Raw genomic sequence first — 6,000 nt, 5'->3', positions numbered from 1 at the left:
CTGGTTCTTTGGCTCATGATCCAGATTATTTCAATTCAGTTCAAGATTTTTTTCTATAGCGCCAATTCACAACACGTCATCTCAAGGCACTTGAGTTCACCGGATCATACAATCAAATTGAAAGTTTTCTATCTAAGGAAAACCAGTTGATTGCATCGACTCATTGACTTGAAGGCAATCCCTCACACTAAGCATGCTTGTAGCGACAGTGGAGAGGAAAAACTCTCTTTTAACAGGAAGAAACCTCCAGCAGAACCAGGTTTAGTGTGAGCGGCCATCTGCTGAGACCGACTGGGGTTCAAGGAGACAGAAGCAGAGATATAAAAAGATTAATGACCATAGGTGAGGGTTGGAGTGTAGACTGACCACTAAATCTGAGCTTCTCTCAGCTTTCTCTAAACCACAGCATTTGCATTATAGCATCTGCACTGATCTGTCTGTCGATTTTCATCTCCATTCTCCCTATACTAAACTACAATACCTCTTGTATAAATATGAATCAATTGTGGCAGCAGCTCCTGGCTTCATTGTAGTTTCTCAGCATCACCCCTGGACAGGATATTTATAGTTTAAGTAATAAAGCAGGAAATTCTAGAAACCTCTTTGATATGAGATTTCAATGACAGGTCCTGATCAAAAATAACACCAAGATATTTTACTTCATTACCTAAAATAAATTTAATCCCATGCAGGTAAGGTGACTGACTAATCAGCTTATTTTTCAGAGACTCTGGTCCAAAGACTATAACTGCTGTTTTGTCTGCATTCAGAAGCAGAAAGTTAAGAGTCATCCAGGTTTTTATGTCTTCAGACATGCCTGTAATCTATGTAATGGATTAGCTTCATCTGGATTTATAGACAGATATAGCTGGGTATCATCAGCGTAACAGTGGAAATTAATCCCATGCTGTCTAATAACTCTACCAATTGGGAGCATGTATAAAGTAAAGAGAATTGGTCCTAGCACTGATCCCTGTGCTACTCCACAGGTAACCTTTGAGCGTGTTGAAGATCTATCATTAACATAAACAAACTGAATTCGATCAGATAGATAAGATTTAAACCAGTCTAGAGCTGTTCCTTTAATTCCAACAAAATATTCAAGTCTTTCTAAAAGAATATTATGGTCAACTGTATCAAATGCAGCACTAAGATCCAACAGGACGAGCACAGATACAAGTCCATTATCTGAGGCCATGAGAATATCATTAGTGACTTTCACCAGAGCTGTTTCAGTGCTATGATGAGCTCTAAAGCCAGACTGAAACTCTTCAAAGAGTTCATTATGGTGTAAGTGATCGCAAACTTGTTTGGCAACTACTTTCTCAAGAATTTTAGATAAGAAAGGAAGATTGGATATAGGTCTATAATTAACTAAGTCATCTGGGTCAAGAGACAGTTTCTTAAAGGAATAGTACACCCAAAACATGATTAGCCTTCATTTTCTACTCACCCCCATGCTGAACAACACTCTGTAGTACTTTTTTGATATCTCAAATGCATCTGGAGATCTGGGAGGCTTCTTGCTGTCTGCTGACATTCAAATAATGGAGGTCTATGGCGCCCGAGGCAGAAAGGTCCATAAAAGTCCACAAAAAACGTGTCAATATTCCTCCATACTGCTCGTCCAATGTATTCCAAGTGTCCTGAGTGGGTAGCGTCCATAATTTACTCGAAACGAAGCCATTTAGAATGTTTTAGAGCATAAACAGTAGTGTATAGGATTTCCTAAAAGCGCGTTCACGACGCTACGGAAGCCGGCAGACCAAACCAGATGAAAGTGCGCATTCAGCGTCTGCTCTGCCGATAATGCAAGCATAGAAGAAGAAATGTGCTGTTTACCTGTGCAAAGAAAGAAACAACGAAAGAAAAATGTCTGAGGACTTCAGTGTTGAGGAAGAGCATGAGTTATTTGCCGAGCTGAATGCGCACTTTCATCTGGTTTGGTCTGCCGCGGTTTCCGTAGCGTCGTGAACGCGCTTTCAGGAAATCCTATACACTACTGTTTATGCTCTAAAAACATTCTAAATGACTTCGTTTCGAGTAAATTCTGGACGCTACCCACTCAGGACACTTGGAATACATTGGACGAGCAGTATGGAGGAATATTGACACGTTTTTTGTGGACTTTTATGGACCTTTCTGCCTCGGGCGCCATAGACCTCCATTATTTGAATGTCAGCAGACAGCAAGAAGCCTCCCAGATCTCCAGATGCATTTGAGATATCAAAAAAGTACTCCAGAGTGTTGTTCAGCATGGGGGTGAGTAGAAAATGAAGGCTAATCATGTTTTGGGTGTACTATTCCTTTAAGTAAAGGTTTAATTACAGCAACCTTAAAAGCCTTAGATACATATCCCTGTAACAGAGATAGATTAATCACATCTAAAATGGAGGAGGAGATCAAAGGGAATACCTCCTTAAATAACCTGATTGGAACTGGATCTAACATACAAGTTGAAGGCTTAGATGAAGACAATAGTTTTGCTAATTCTGAAAGTTCAACTGGATCAAAGCAGTCTAAGCCCGGTTCAGATTCTATAGTTATATATGTATGAATATATTTTGATGTTTTAAGTTCTTTTTCCCTCTGAATTAAACCAGGTCTTCAATCAAAGGGTACGTCATTGTTTCCTAACAGCTGATTGGCTGCTGGGTGGAGCCTGACCTAAAATCCTGCTTCGTGGACAGGCCTCTGGATAGAATGAGGTGATACAACAACCAGAAAAGTATGCGAGCGCCATCTAGAGGCTGAAGTTTTTAAAACATAATTAGTAAAATCTTTTGGTTTTCAATTTTCTCAAAAAAAAAAAAAAAAAAATTAAAAAACAAAAAACACCTACTTGATTAAATAAGTTGATATTCGATGTGGCAATAAAGTTATGAAAAAAAAAACTGTTTCCAGGTAACAGCTTCTGCTCAATATTTAATAAAATTAATATAAAATTATCTAATCAATTATCCAATCAATTATTTTCTCCCAGTAATGGACGTTACCATTGATGCTTATTTTTTAAATGACTTACAGTAGCTTTTATTTCTATAATATAATGGATGGATTAGTGTTAAGATTCTTATTTTGAGTGTCTGTAATCATATTTATGAAATGATTAGGATTATAAGTTTTTACTGCTAAGCACTGAGCTAAATATGCATCTGATTGCAGCTTCTGGTTTGGAATTTATATATATATATATATATATATATATATATATATTTTATTTTTTTTTTTTTATAATGAAATATATTTAACAATGAGCTGGGAATTTTATCTTTCATTCAGTTATTTCAAAATTCCATTGTCACTGTTAAAGATAGGCTCTGTGTCTGCACCCTGATGCTCTATCTCTCTGGATCTTTTCCTGAAAAGAGATCACTCAGGAAAAACTCTTTAAATGACACTTATAATGACATAACTTATATACATTAAATAACCAGGAGACATGACAACAGATTCTGATCAGAGAAGTTGCTTAGAATATACAGAAGGCAGCTGCTCACCTCTCAGGAAGTGGCCCTGATTAACAGTTAAAAAGGCATTTTATACACCTCCAGTCTGCCACATCATCTTATTTTACATCATATACACTCACCGGCCACTTTATTAGGTACCCCATGCTAGTAACGGGTTGGACCCCCTTTTGCCTTCAGAACTGCCTCAATTCTTGGTGGCATAGATTCAACAAGGTGCTGGAAGCATTCCTCAGGGAGTTTGGTCCATATTGACATGATGGCATCACACAGTTGCCGCAGATTTGTCGGCTGCACATCCATGATGCGAATCTCCCGTTCCACCACATCCCAAAGATGCTCTATTGGATTGAGATCTGGAGACTGTGGAGGCCATTTGAGTACAGTGAACTCATTGTCATGTTCAAGAAACCAGTCTGAGATGATTCCAGCTTTATGACATGGCGCATTATCCTGCTGAAAGTAGCCATCAGAAGTTGGGTACATTGTGGTCATAAAGGGATGGACATGGTCAGCAACAATACTCAGGTAGGCTGTGGCGTTGCAACAATGCTCAATTGGCACCAAGGTGCCCAAAGAGTGCCAAGAAAATATTCCCCACACCATGACACCACCACCACCAGCCTGAACCGTTGATACAAGGCAGGATGGATCCATGCTTTCATGTTGTAGACGCCAAATTCTGACCCTACCATCCGAATGTCGCAGCAGAAATCGAGACTCATCAGACCAGGCAACGTTTTTCCAATCTTCTATTGTCCAATTTCGATGAGCTTGTGCAAATTGTAGCCTCAGTTTCCTGTTCTTAGCTGAAAGGAGTGGCACCCGGTGTGGTCTTCTGCTGCTGTAGCCCATCTGCCCCAAAGTTGGACGTACTGTGCGTTCAGAGATGCTCTTCTGCCCACCTTGGTTGTAACGGGTGGTTATTTGAGTCACTGTTGCCCTTCTATCAGCTCCAACCAGTCTGGCCATTCTCCTCTGACCTCTGGCATCAACAAGGCATTTCCGCCCACAGAACTGCCGCTCACTTGATGTTTTTTCTTTTTCAGACCATTCTCTGTAAACCCTAGAGATGGTTGTGCGTGAAAATCCCAGTAGATCAGCAATTTCTGAAATACTCAGACCAGCCCTTCTGGCACCAACAATCATGCCACGTTCAAAGTCACTCAAATCACCTTTCTTCCCCATACTGATGCTCGGTTTGAACTGCAGGAGATTGTCTTGACCATGTCTACATGCCTAAATGCACTGAGTTGCCGCCATGTGATTGGCTGCTTAGAAATTAAGTGTTAACAAGCAGTTGGACAGGTGTACCTAATAAAGTGGCCGGTAAGTGTATGTTAGCAGATGTGACATACAGGTGCTGGTCATAAAATTAGAATATCATGAAAAAGTAGATTGATTTCAGTAATTCCATTTAAAAAGTGAAACTTGTATATTATATTCATACATTACATACAAACTCATATATTTCAGATGTTTATTTTGTTTAATTTTGATGATTACAAATGACAACAAATGAAAATCTCAAATTCATCATATCAGAAAATTAGAATATTGTGAAAAGGTTCAAAATTGATGGCCCCTGGTGCCACACTCTAATCAGCTAATTAACTCAAACCACCTGCAAAAGCCTTTAAATGGTCTTTCAGTCTAGTTCTATAGGCTACACAATCATGGGGAAGACTGCTGACTTGACAGTTGTCCAAAAGACGACCATCGACACCTTGCACAAGGAGGGCAAGACACAAAAGGTCATCGCTAAAGAGGCTGGCTGTTCACAGAGCTCAGTGTCCAAGCACATTAATAGAGAGGCGAAGGGAAGGAAAAGATGTGGTCGAAAAAAGTGTACAAGCAAGAGAGATAACCGCACCCTGGAGAGGATTGTGAAACAAAACCCATTCAAAAATGTGGGGGAGATTCACAAAGAGTGGACTGCAGCTGGAGTGAGTGCTTCAAGAACCACCACACACAGACGTATGAAAGACATGGGTTTCTGCTGTCGCATTCCTTGTGTCAAGCCACTCTTGAACCACAGACAGCGTCAGAAGCGTCTTGCCTGGGCTAAAGAGAAACAGGACTGGACTGCTGGTGAGTGGTCCAAAGTCATGTTCTCTGATGAAAGTAAATTTTGCATTTCCTTTGGAAATCAAGGTCCCAGAGTCTGGAGGAAAAGAAGAGAGGCACTTCATCCACGTTGCTTGAAGTCCAGTGTAAAGTTTCCACAGTCAGTGATGGTTTGGGGTGCCATGTCATCTGCTGGTGTTGGTCCATTGTGTTTTCTGAGGTCCAGGGTCAACGCAGCCACATACCAGGAAGTTTTAGAGCACTTCATGCTTCCTGCAGCTGACCAACTTTTTGGAGATGCAGATTTCATTTTCCAACAGGACTTGGCACCTGCACACAGTGCCAAAGCTACCAGTACCTGGTTGAAGGACCATGGTATCCCTGTTCTTAATTGGCCAGCAAACTCTCCTGACCTTAACCCCATAGAAAATCTATGGGGTATTGTGAAGAAGAAGATGCAATA

The sequence above is a fragment of the Cyprinodon tularosa genome, unplaced genomic scaffold (genome assembly GCF_016077235.1).
Source record: "Cyprinodon tularosa strain WSP-4 unplaced genomic scaffold, ASM1607723v1 ctg927, whole genome shotgun sequence".
NCBI lineage: Eukaryota > Metazoa > Chordata > Actinopteri > Cyprinodontiformes > Cyprinodontidae > Cyprinodon > Cyprinodon tularosa.
Note: the sequence above shows the minus strand (reverse complement) of the source record.